The following is a 12317-nucleotide window of genomic DNA, read 5'->3' on the forward strand; positions in this document are numbered from 1 at the left end:
TTCTATCACCTTAAGCTATGCTGTGTGCTCACTCAGTCACGTCGAACTCATTACAGCTCCACAGACTGTAACCCACCTGACTCCTCTGTGGAATCCTCCAGGCAAGAAAACTGCAGCAGGTTGCTATTTCCTTCTCCAGGGGGGTCTTCCCGACCTACGGACTGAAGCTGTGTCTCTTGCATCTCCTGCACTAGCAGGTGGATTCTTTACCACTGCACCATCTGGGAAGCCCCTGAAAAATATTTTTAAAATATGCTGCTGCTGCTTCTGCTAAGTTGCTTCAGTTGTGTCCGACTCTGTGCGACCCCATAGACAGCAGCCCACCAGGCTCCTCCGTTCCTGGGATTCTCCCGGCAAGAACACTGGAGTGGGTTGCCACTGCCTTCTCCAATGCATGAAAGTAGAAAGTGAAAGTGAAGTCGCTCAGTCATGTCCGACTCTTAGCGACCCCACGGACTGCAGCCTACCAGGCTCCTCTGTCCGTGGGATTTTCCAGGCAAGAGTACTGGAGTGGGTTACCATTGCCTTCTCCGAAAAATATGCTAATACTCTTATTAAGTTTTAAGAGTCTAAGTTATACTCTAATTAAGCCATAGCGAGAACTCTGTTTCTGTTCATTGTCTCATTTCCTCTGAGGGCAAGCCCATGACTTTTCTTTGCCTGCTCTGTTCCTCTCTGACACACCATTTCTAGTAACCCTGTGGGTGATTCCTTGAGCATTTAGCCACCTTACTGGAAACTGGTTTATTTTCCACTTCAAGCAAAAGTGTTCTTCCTAATCTTCTAGGGCCTGATAGAACAGGAGACAGGAAAAGGGAATGCTTAACTTTTCTCATTTCTCATCCAAGGTTTTTTTTTCCCCCTTACTGACAAGAAAATGCTTAAAATAAAACCAAGATTTGTAGATCATTTACATTTAGAATGACAAATTCATCATCAAACATAACAGATTAAATCTTATGAATATTTAAATGAGGGTATATTTTCCTTTTTGGAGTACACCATCTCTTTGTCCTGGCAGTCTGAGTGCTGGGATTATGTTGCTCAAAAATCTCAAATTTTGGATATTCCTTAGGGAAACAGAGGATTTTCAAATTTTACTGTCCTGGAGACCATTATGACCTTCCGAACATGAAGCTCAAGAGTGGCATGAATGCTTATCCATACATCAAAACATTTATTTTCAGTGGTTCAGAAGGACTTTTGTCAGTCTCTAATAACCACATTTCCAAACAGAAGCTTATGAAATAAAACTTTCCATGGCTTAGACATAAATAAAAGAACTGCACTTCTCCCACAATGATGATACAGAAGTATGGTCCTCATCTATGACAAGCCTTGTGGAGTCAGCTGAATCATAGTTGCTGTGGGAACAGCAATTTGGGATTGCCTGACTGCTACAGTTAAAATTGCAGCTCAGAGGTGGCATTAACAATATTTTTGCAGTTATCTCAAGATGAACACTATCACTGCCCTTTTTTACTTTCCTGAGCAACAACATTTAGCTCTTTGTTAACAGAACAATTTTCTGGCAGGTCTGATTAGGTGAAGATGGCCAATTTCATTAATTAGTCTCTCCCCCCAAATGGCCTTTCACTCAACAACAGCAGCGGAGGTTGGAGGACAGAAAGGCTGAATATTGAGCTATCTGCGTCCACTCTCCCTTTCGATGTGCTTATGTAGACAAATCTTTCTGAGGATTCGGCTGTGTACCTCTTCCGGCTCCCTGGAACTCTGGGCGTGACTAGCAGACTCTAAACTACATTCATTTTTAATCTAATCCATTCACATTTCAAAGAATTTTTATTCCATCTCTGAGGCATTCTGATCCACCTGCTTCTTACTTCTGGAAAGTTCCATGAGTCCCCTCAACCAGACAGCATCAGTAACAATTCCTCTGAACCTGCTGAGTTCTGATAACTTGAAAGGAAGAATTTGGCTCACTCAGGCCGTTTAAAACATTGTGAAAGAAAAAGTCCAGCGTAGGGATTTTCAGTAACGACAAATAATTGAGGGTTTCTGCTGAGTTTGTTCATCACACGTGTGCCAGGCTCAGAGCGCCTCAGTGACCTTTGTGGATACACATGCACATCTATCTGCCTGTGAGCACGTGTGTGCAGAGAGGAAAGGGACAGTGTTGGTAAGAGGCAAAGTTGTGCATTTTGCTTGGATTCTATCAATTTTCACTTGGGCGACTGGAATTCTTAGACAGACAGGTTGGGGTACAATCTTGACCTGTGGTCTGAGGGGAAAGAGTAGGAGAATGAATTTCAGTCATCAGTTTAAAGCAAGCCTCGGGATATACAGACACCAGTTAATATGACTTATTTTCATCTACTCCCCCTGAGAGAAAACTGGCTCCCTGGGGAAGCCCAATTGGTCTCTGAACACCCATTAAAGCTTTGCATTATTTCATTGGGAAATCTATAGGCCACAAAGTACCATGTGGATGATAAAATGAGCAAGGTGCAACTGGGAGAGAGGGCACAGGTTAAGACTTAGAGGAGATGCAAAAAGCATCCAGCTAGGATGCCTGTTCTAAAGATATTTCCAGATCTTATGACTGTATCAGCCCTCTTCTTGGGAACCAGACAGCAAAGGGAAGGGGGTCCTCTTTCTCTGACTGAAGGTCAAGGGAATGGGCATCTGCTCATCAGGTGCAATTTGGAGGCTCTGGGAAGGTCACTATCAACACCACCTTCACATTCCTCCCCAATGAGTCTGCCAAAGTCCCATATTTTATAATGAGAGGTGCTGTGTTTTTAGATCTTATTCCTTAGGACCCTTTAATCTATCCTAACGGTGAAGTCTCTTGAGTTTCATCCAACAAAAAGGTAAGAGAGAACCCAACAGATGAAAGCAAGGCAGGAAGATGAGCCAACAAAAAGAGGTGATAGGATGCCAAAGCCAAGTTTCACCCACTTCACGATTCTGCTTAAAACAATACTGAAGATGCTTAATCTTATAGACATGAACATAAGACCCAACCCTACAAAGTCAGGTTATCAAAGCTGTCTGGGTTGACATAAAGAGCCATGAAGAAGCCTGACACCAGCATTTCTCAACTGGTTTGCATTAAGTTTTCATTATAGTCACCTGGTGAAAGAATGTGAAAGTGAAAGTCGCTGGACTCTTTGCGACCCCATGGACTATAGTCCCCCAGGTTCCCTTGTCCATGGGATTCTCCAGGCAAGATTACTGGAGTGGGTAGCCTTTCCTTTCTCCAGGGGAATCTTCCCAATTCAGGGATTGAACACAGGTCTCCCGCATTGCTGGCAGATTCTTTACCAGCTGAGTCACATAGTCACCTGGAGGCTCTGTTAAAATAGAGATTGTCACAATTCACCCCCAGGGTTTCAGATTCAATAGCTTTGGGTGGGCCCAAGAATTCACATTTCTAATGAATTCTCTAACAAATACTGCATGCTGTAATCACTTAATTAAGTTTCAGGAGAGTTTCTGTTGATTCTTTTGAACTTTCTACATAGATGAAGGTCATGTCATCTGTGATAAAAGATAATTTTATATTTTCCTTCCCAGTCGGGGTACATTTTAATTCCTTTTCTCACCTATTTGCATTAGCAAAAATTTCTAGTTTGATGTTAAAAATGATTGGTGAGAGGGGACATCCTTGCCTTGCACCTGATCTCTGATATTCTCACCATTAAATATGATGTTAGTTCTCAGATTCTTGTCATTGTAAGAAAACTCCATAAACTAGGACTAGAGGGAAACTTTTAAACTGAGAAAGTTTCCCTCTAGTCCTAGTTTATGGAGTTTTTTATCATGAATAGGTGTTGAAAGTGAAAGTCACTCACTTGGGTCTGACTCTTTGCGACCCCATGGACTGCAGCACGCCAGGCCTCTCTGTCCATCACCAACTCCCAGAGTTTACCCAAACTCATGTCCATTGAGTCAGTGATGCAATCCAACCATCTCATCTTCTGTTGTCCCCTTCTCCTCCTGCCTTCAATCCTTCCCAGCATCAGGGTCTTTTCAAATGAGTCAGCTCTTTGCATCAGGTGGCCAAAGTACTGGAGTTTCAGCTTCAACATCAGTCCTTCCAACGAACATTCAGGACTGATCTCCTTTAGGATGGACTTGTTGGATCTCCTTGCAGTCTAAGGGACCCTCAAGAGCCTTCGCCAGTACCACAGTTCAAAAGCATCAATTCTTCAGCGTTCAGCTTTCTTTATAGTCCAACTCTCACATCCATACATGACTACTGGAAAAACCACAGCCTGGACTAGATGGACCTTTGTTGGCAAAGTAACAATTCTGCTTTTTAATATGCTATCTACCATAGTAGTGAATTCGCTCAGTCGTGTCCAACTCTTTGTGACCCCATGGACTATAGCCTACCAGGCTCCTCCCTCCATCGGATTCTCCAGGCAAGAGTACTGGAGTGGATTGCCATTTCCTTCTCCAGGGGATCTTCCCAACCCAGGGATCGAACCCAGGTCTCCCACATTCCAGGCAGACGCTTTAACCTCTGAGCCACCAGGTAAGCTTTTAATATGCTATCTAGGTTTGTCATAACTTTTCTTCCAAGGAGTAAGTGTCTTTTAATTTCATGGCTGCAGTCACCATCTGCAGTGATTTTGGAGCCCCCAAAAATAAAGTCTGACACTGTTTCCACTGTTTCTCCATCTATTTGCTATGAAGTGGTGGGACTGGATGCCATGATCTTAGTTTTCTAAATGTTGAGCTTTAAGCCAACTTTTTCACTCTCCTCTTTCATTTTCATCAAGAGGCTCTTTAGTTCTTCTTCACTTTTTGTCATAAAGTGGTGTCATCTGCATATCTAATGTTATTGATACTTCTCCCGGCAATCTTGATTCCAGCTAGTGCTTCCTCCAGCCCAGCATTTCTCATGATGTACTCTGCATATAAGTTAAACAAGAGAGGTGACACTACACAGCCTTGACATACTCCTTTTCCTATTTGGAACCAGTCTGTTGTTCCATGTCCAGTTCTAACTGTTGCTGAATATAGGTTTCTCAAGAGGCAGGTCAGGTGGTCTGGTATTCCCATCTCTTTTAGAATTTTCCACAGTTTATTGTGATCCACACAGTCAAAGGCTTTGGCATAGTCAATAAAGCAGAAATAGATGTTTTTCTGGAACTCTCTTGCTTTTTCCATGATCCAGCTGATGTTGGCAATTTGATCTCTGGTTCCTCTGCCTTTTTAAAACCAGCTTGAACATCTGGAAGTTCACAGTTCATGTATTGTTGAGGCCTGGCTTGGAGAATTTTGAGCACTACTTTGCTAGCGTGTGAGATGAGTGCAACTGTGCGATAGTTTGAGCATTCTTTGGCATTGCCTTTCTTAGGGACTGGAATGAAAACTGACCTTTTCCAGTCCTGTGGCTACTGCTGAGTTTTCCAAATTTGCTGGTATATTGAGTGCAGCACTTTCACAGCATCATTTTTTAGGATTTGAAATAGCTCAACTAGAATTCCACACAGAAGAACTATACAAAAAAGATCTTCATGACCTAGATAATCAGGATGGTGTGATCACTCACCTAGAGCCAGACATCCTGGTATGTGAAGTCAAGTGGGCCTTAGGAAGCATCACTCAAACAACGCTAGTAGAGGAGATGGAATTCCAGTTGAGCTATTTCAAGTCCTAAAAGATGGTCTATACAGTCTATGGAATTTTCCAGGCAAGAATACTGGAGTGGGTAGCCTTTCCCTTCTCCAGGGGATATTCCCAACCCAGGGATCAAACCCAGGTCTCTCACATGGCAGGTGGATTCTTGACCAGCTGAGGCAGAAGGGAAGCCCAAGAATACTGGAGTGGGTAGTCTATCCCTTCTCCAGCAGATCTTCCCGACAAAGAATTTGTTACTGTTGTTAGTTGCTCAGCCATGTCTGACTCTATGTGACCCCAGGGACTGTAGCTCTCTAGGCTCCTCTGTCCATGGGATTTCCCAGGCAAGATTACTGGAGTGCATTGCCATTTCCTTCTCCAAGGGATCTTCTCGAGCCAGGGATCAAACCCGAGTATCCTGCATTGCAGGCAGATTATTTATCACTGGGCCACCAGGGAATAGGTGTTGGATTTTGTCAAATGCTTTCCCTCCATCTATTGATATGATCATGTGATTTTTCTTTTTCTGCTGATGTGACAGATTACATGAATTGATTTTTGAATGTTGAACCACCTTGCATACTTGGGGAAAAAAATCCAACTTGATCATGGTATATAATTATTTTTTATACTTTTTTAGATTTGATTAATATTTTGCTGAGGATTTTTGCATCTATGTCCACAGAAATATAGGTCTGTAGTTTTCTTATAATGTCTTTGTTTTATTTTGGTAGTAGGGTAATGCTAGGGCCTTACTAAGAACCCAGTGCTCTGGCTTATTTCAAAATGCTTCTTTTTGCCCTCCACCTGCCAAAAGCCCAAGCAGATTTTTCTCCAGGATTTACTGTGGGAACCTAGTTGAGCTGTTAGAGGTAAATCTCAAAATATTGTGGGGGCTGCCTATGAATGGGTTCCCCCGGAGTTCTTAACTCTGAGTTGTCTGCATTGAGCTTCCAATAATTTGCCAATTATAATTCAGGTTTTTCTACCTCAACAAGTACTCCAATACTTTAGCCACCTGATATGAAGAGCTGACACGCTGGAAAAGCCCTTGATGCTGGGAAGGATTGTGGACAGGAGGAGAAAAGGGCAGCAGAGGATGAAATGGTTGGATAGCATCATCAACTCAATGAACATGAGTTTGAGCAAATTCCAGGAGATAGTGAAGGGCAGAGGAGCCTGGTGTGCTGCAGTCCATGGGGTCACAAAGAGTCAGATACAACTTAGCGACTGAACAACGACTGGTTCCCTTGACAGTTTCACTCATGAGTCTCTGCTCTATTAAGCCCAAACTTCACCTGTTTCTTTGGTCTTTGGGACAGCAGTTTTCCCTGTGTCCTCCTTTAAGAACCCAACAAGAGTTGCTTTTTCAGAGTTCAGCTTTTTCCTTGTTGTTTGGATGGAGTGGTGACTTCCAGGCTCTTTACATGCAGAATCAGAAACGGAAAGTCCTTTCACTTCTTTTTTATTTTTTCAAGAAATAACTGCTCAGTCTCTTATTCAAGTCATGTCCGACTCTTTGTGACCCCATGGACTGTAGCCACCAGGCTCTTCTGTCCCTTGGATTCTCCAGGCAAGAACACGAGTGGGCTGCCATTTCTTTCTCCAAGACATAACTATTTATTTATAAAGAGATATCAGTTCACTAACATCTTAGAGTTTTAAACTCTATTACACTATTACTGTATTACACTGCTGTAATTTTCTGAAATTCCTACACTTTACAGATCAAAAGATTTTTATTTTTACCTATTTTGAAATAACTATAGGTTCACAGGAAGTTGAAAGGACGGTACAGAGAGGTGCTATGCTCTCAGGAGCCAGTTTACCCCGCTCTGTGTGTGTGTGTGTGTGTGTGTGTGTGTGTGTGTGTGTGTGGGTGTGGGTGTGGGTGTGTGGCTGGGTGGGTGTCAGTTGCTCAGTTGTGTCTGACTCTTTGCTGCCCCATGGACTGTGGCCCTCCAGGTTCCTCTGTCCATGGGATTCTCCAGGGAAGAATATTGGAGTGGGTTGCTGTTCCTTTCTCCAGGGGGTCTTCCCCACCCAGGAATCAAACCGGGGTCTCCTGCATTGCAGGCAGATTCTTTACCTTCTGAGCCACCACGGAAGTCCTAAGTTACTTTATTAGTTATATCTTACTTAAATATAGTGCAACATCAAAACAAGGGAACTGACATTGGTATGAACTTTCTGCTTCTTTTTAAAGCAGAAAAAACGTATTCTGTTTCCATTTTCAGACATTTTGGAACTTCTATCCCAACTTCATCCTTCTGATGACAGAGCATTTCCCCATTACCTGCCTTGTGATATATGCATATTGGATTATGGAATCGGAGTTGGGGGTGGTTATGAACAGCTATGCGAGAGGGGCTTAGGGGCATTATCTGGTGGAAAGGATGGTGGGACTGTGCTGACAGGGGGTCACTAAGAGACTCAATGATAAACACTCTATTTTTCCTTGGATTGTTTCAGTTTGTTAAAAATAGAAAAGTTCTCTCAAGAAGCTTTTATCCTATCAGTGCATGAGAGTTTTATTCTTTGTGCTTATTATTGTTATTTTTATCATATTTATCTGGGGATGCTTGAAGGGGACTAAAGCAACACCCAAACTGCCTCTTAATGCCATCACTGCCAAGAATAAACATGCAAGTACACAATGTCTCTTCACTATGACATCTTAGTAGTTCCCATGAACTTTGGCCTATTTTGCATATGTTTGGGAAACAGCTCTCCCTTCCCTATGTGCCAACAGGAAAGGCACAAAGAAGCAAGCCAGGATTACTTTTAACAAAGAAAACTGGAGGCATGCTTGTGCTGAAACTTGTTCTGATGGCAAAATCTGTTTTGTCAGCCATATAGTCTAATGATATAAGTTAAGAAATGAGAAATCAGATTAACTGCTACTTGTTGTTGTCCCTGGAATTGCCACAGTGACACAGAAGGGCCAAGTTTTGGTTAGACTACAACTGTCCCCTTAATTTCAGTCAGCATCTTCGTGTCTCTGTCGGTATGTGTCACTTGTCCATATACACATGGCCCTCACAGATCAGTGTTGAGTCTATCTTATCAAGGAGGACTTTGAACAATGTCCTGGTGAAGTAAATATGCCATGGTATCAGCGGCAGTTAACTGAGTAGTGGGATTATGAGTGGTTTTTAAAATTTTCTTCTTCATACATTAATTGTCAAAATTTCTACCTCAAACATTTAAATTTTACTATCAGAAAATAATTATCAAAAAGATGTGATGAGAACACAATTGAAGTTTATTATTTAATTTCATAATCAGAAAGTTCTGAGTACCTTCCCAGGGGAAACAAGCTGAGAATGACTAATGACTGTAACAGGTGACAAGGTGGAACAGACAACAAACGTCCCATTTTGAAAGGAATGGGTTGCTGATAACCATAACTGAAAGGTAAGTTCCTCACCTGGTTAGCTTGACAAAACACAAGAAGTATTGTCATTAAAAAAGGGCATGTATTCTTTTTTTTTTTTAATTTTGGCCATGCACTTGGGATCTTAGTTCCCTGACCAGAGACTGAATCCACATTCCCTGCATGGAGTCTTAACCACTGGATGGCCAGGAAAGTCCCAGGAATGTATTCTTTTTTGGAGAAATGATTTCCTTCTTTCTAGACCTCAGGAAGCACAATGCTTGGTACCCAGGCATTCTAACCATCATCCCCCTTAACATGGCTCTCTCGCTCTTCAAGACAACCATAGCTTTTTTTTTTTTTTAAATTTCTAGTGCGCACACAATGAAATGGAGTCCAAATTTACAGTCTGACCAGGAGAAGGAAAAGCAATGTCACACTCCACTTATTTATAAATATGTTGGCAACACTCCATTAAATCATAAAGACAAGTTAATTTAAAGACTCTGGCCTGCTCAAATACCTACCAAGTCCCAGTCAATTTCAGGCTCTGCCTCAGCCAAAGCATATATCAAAAGGACAATAATTTTATATTAGGTAATTGTTATAAATTAGTATTTTTACTGCCCTTACAGTTGACTGTTTTTTTTTCCCCCAATGATTTCACTTTCATTAGCAGAGAAAGAATGCATCCTTATTGAATAAAGCTAAATAGTTTTGCAGCCTAGAAAGGAAAGATGAGTAGGTAGATTGGAAATGTCAATGTGAGACTACTAGGCACATTTTATTAAAAAAAAAAAATTCATCCAGGCACTGATAATAGGAGAGGTTCATTCTTCATTAATAGGACTGTTGCCTAGGCAACTTCCAGCTCACATAAGTAGTTTACATCAGCCACAGTGCACAGTTCTGACACTAAGGAACAGCTCCAACATGTCCTTTCTACATTCAGGCCTGCAATCTTCTATTACATAGCTCAGCTGCATTATCGGTTTCCATTAAAGTAACACCCCATCCAGAACATGTCACATCCAGCCCCAGAGAACCAATTTAAACAAACTTCCTCCCATGTCAAATAAATAAAAGGTAGCACTGATAAATGATCTTCTCTGGCAAAAAATACAGGGGGACATAGCGATTTGTTTTTATCTTCTTGCTAGTGTAACAGAGGGCAAAGTATTTTTAAACAATTAATTCCATGAATAATAATATGCGTTCAAATCATGCATTGTGTCCCTAAAATTCTTATTTTGCTAGTTTGTAATTATCACCCAACAGCCTGAAGCACTTTTAGACACTGAGAATATGAATCAGTACAGTGTGTGTGGAGGGCAGGAAGGGTGGGATGGGGTGGGGGGGACAACAGTAAGTATTAGGGAGCATTTATCACTGACCCAGCACTACCAATCCTTGGACTTTTCCTTGAGAAAATAAGTGTACAATTATAGAATAGCATTTGTATAGGGATTTGCACTGTAACTTCATTTATAATAGGGAAAAAACCAAAAAAAGTCAAATGTCAGTAATTTCTAAAATGATTATAAATACTACTGACTGGATGGACATGAGTTTAAGTAAGCTCTGGGAATTGGTGATGGACAAGGAAGCCTGGCGTTCTGCAGTCCATGGGGTCGCAAAGAGTCAAACACGACTGAGCGACTGAATTGAATTGAAATACCACTAGATGCCCATCCTTTCAGGGAAGAGACCAGGTGAGGCGATCGCGGAGCCCAGGTGTACGTCCTTTCAGAGTCACACCCTAAGGCCTCAGTCGTCTTACCCTCATCTGGGCTCTGCATCCTTGTACATATTATTTCCTCCACCTATGATTTTGATTGTTTACATCAATGAGGGTATAACCATGCAATGAAACACTGTTCAGTCATTAAAAGTGATAGTACAGACCTCAACTTACTGACATGGAAAGAGGCCCAGAACACATCGTCAAAACGAGCAGGTCACAAACAACAGAATGTGTAGAAAAGTTTGTAAAATCTGTAGTATAAAACTAATCACTGTAATTTTTAAAACCCAATATAAAACATTTCTAAACAATTAAGTGTAGCAGATGACCTTTTAAAAAACCAACTGTTTGAAATAATTAAAACCAGAGAGTATTTCTTAAGACATCAGAATAGAAAAAAAGAAAACACTATTGTATATTTAAATCTCTTTGCTTTTCTGACAGGCAGAATAAGTTTGTAATCTGAACAAAACTCTTCTCTGAAATTAATTTCATTTTCAAATTTAGTCAATGCATAGTGACAAGACACTTGGCAAATTCGCCACTCTCAAAATTCTCTAACTTGCTTTTCTAACACTTAAGGAATCGAAAGCATTTTACTAACATGTTTAAACTAAATCCTTTGACTCTCAAAGCCAGAAGTACTGCATGGCTGCTGAATTTTGGGGTCTATACAAGTAAAGGATACTTGGCTGCTGCAATGAATCAGAAAAATTAGAGGCAGGAAGTACTCCTTATTCTAGAATGCACTGTAACACTAAGCACTGTCCTTTCACTTTGTATTATTTAAGTCGTATGCTTATTTAACTTTCATGCATGTGTGTATGCCTTGAGTCTCCGAGTAGGTAATAAACTCTTGAAGACTAGGTCCCTGGGTGCCTACATGTTGTTTACTCACTAAGTCGTGTCCAACTCTGCAACCTCATGGACTGTAGTCCACCAGGCTCCTCTGTCCATGGGATTTCCCAGGCAAGAATACCAGATCAGGTTGCCATTTCCTTCTCGAGGGAATCTTCCCGACCCAGTGATTAAATCCATGTCTCCTACATTAGCAGGATTCTTAACCACTGAGCCACTTGGGAAGCCTAGTGCCTACACAGAAGGGCCTTTATTACACCAGAAGCTCAATAACTACCAGTAAATAATGAATGATTTGAAATTCTTAGAAAATGGTGTGGCACAGCAGAGAATCTGTGAGCTTCAGATCTTCTGATAGGCCTGAGATAGAATCCAACTCTACCCATTGACGTAGGGCTATAAGCAAGTTATCCAACCTTCCTGACACCTGGCTTCTTTATCTCGAATTTACCTACCTTAAAGTGTTCTCCTGATGATCAAGTAAAGCTATGCACTGGCAGCTGTACGAAGTGCTTAACATAGCAGGTCCTCAATAAATGCTAGTTCTCTTCCCCCTTTGCCTCTCTTACTAATACAGAAAATTTAAATATGGCAAGGAAATGAAATAGGTCTCCAGTGACCACAGAATTTAGCTACAAACCAGATTTTGTTCATTCATCAACCGTACAGACCTGACAACCACTGAGATCTTACGATGGAACACTCAGTCCATGAAAGTCCTTGCTGAACACTGGTTCCCCAGGT

At 41.5% G+C, this 12317-nt stretch overlaps 1 protein-coding gene across 1 annotated transcript in view; it reads right to left on the bottom strand.

Annotated features, from left to right (window-relative positions):
* The window catches only part of CAP2 (cyclase associated actin cytoskeleton regulatory protein 2), a 149088-nt gene that overhangs the window by 89796 nt on the left and 46975 nt on the right, over positions 1 to 12317 (bottom strand). The gene's annotated exons all lie outside the window — the stretch shown is intronic.

Source organism: Capricornis sumatraensis, chromosome 22, assembly GCF_032405125.1.
Source record: "Capricornis sumatraensis isolate serow.1 chromosome 22, serow.2, whole genome shotgun sequence".
In the NCBI taxonomy this organism is placed as follows: Eukaryota; Metazoa; Chordata; class Mammalia; order Artiodactyla; family Bovidae; genus Capricornis; species Capricornis sumatraensis.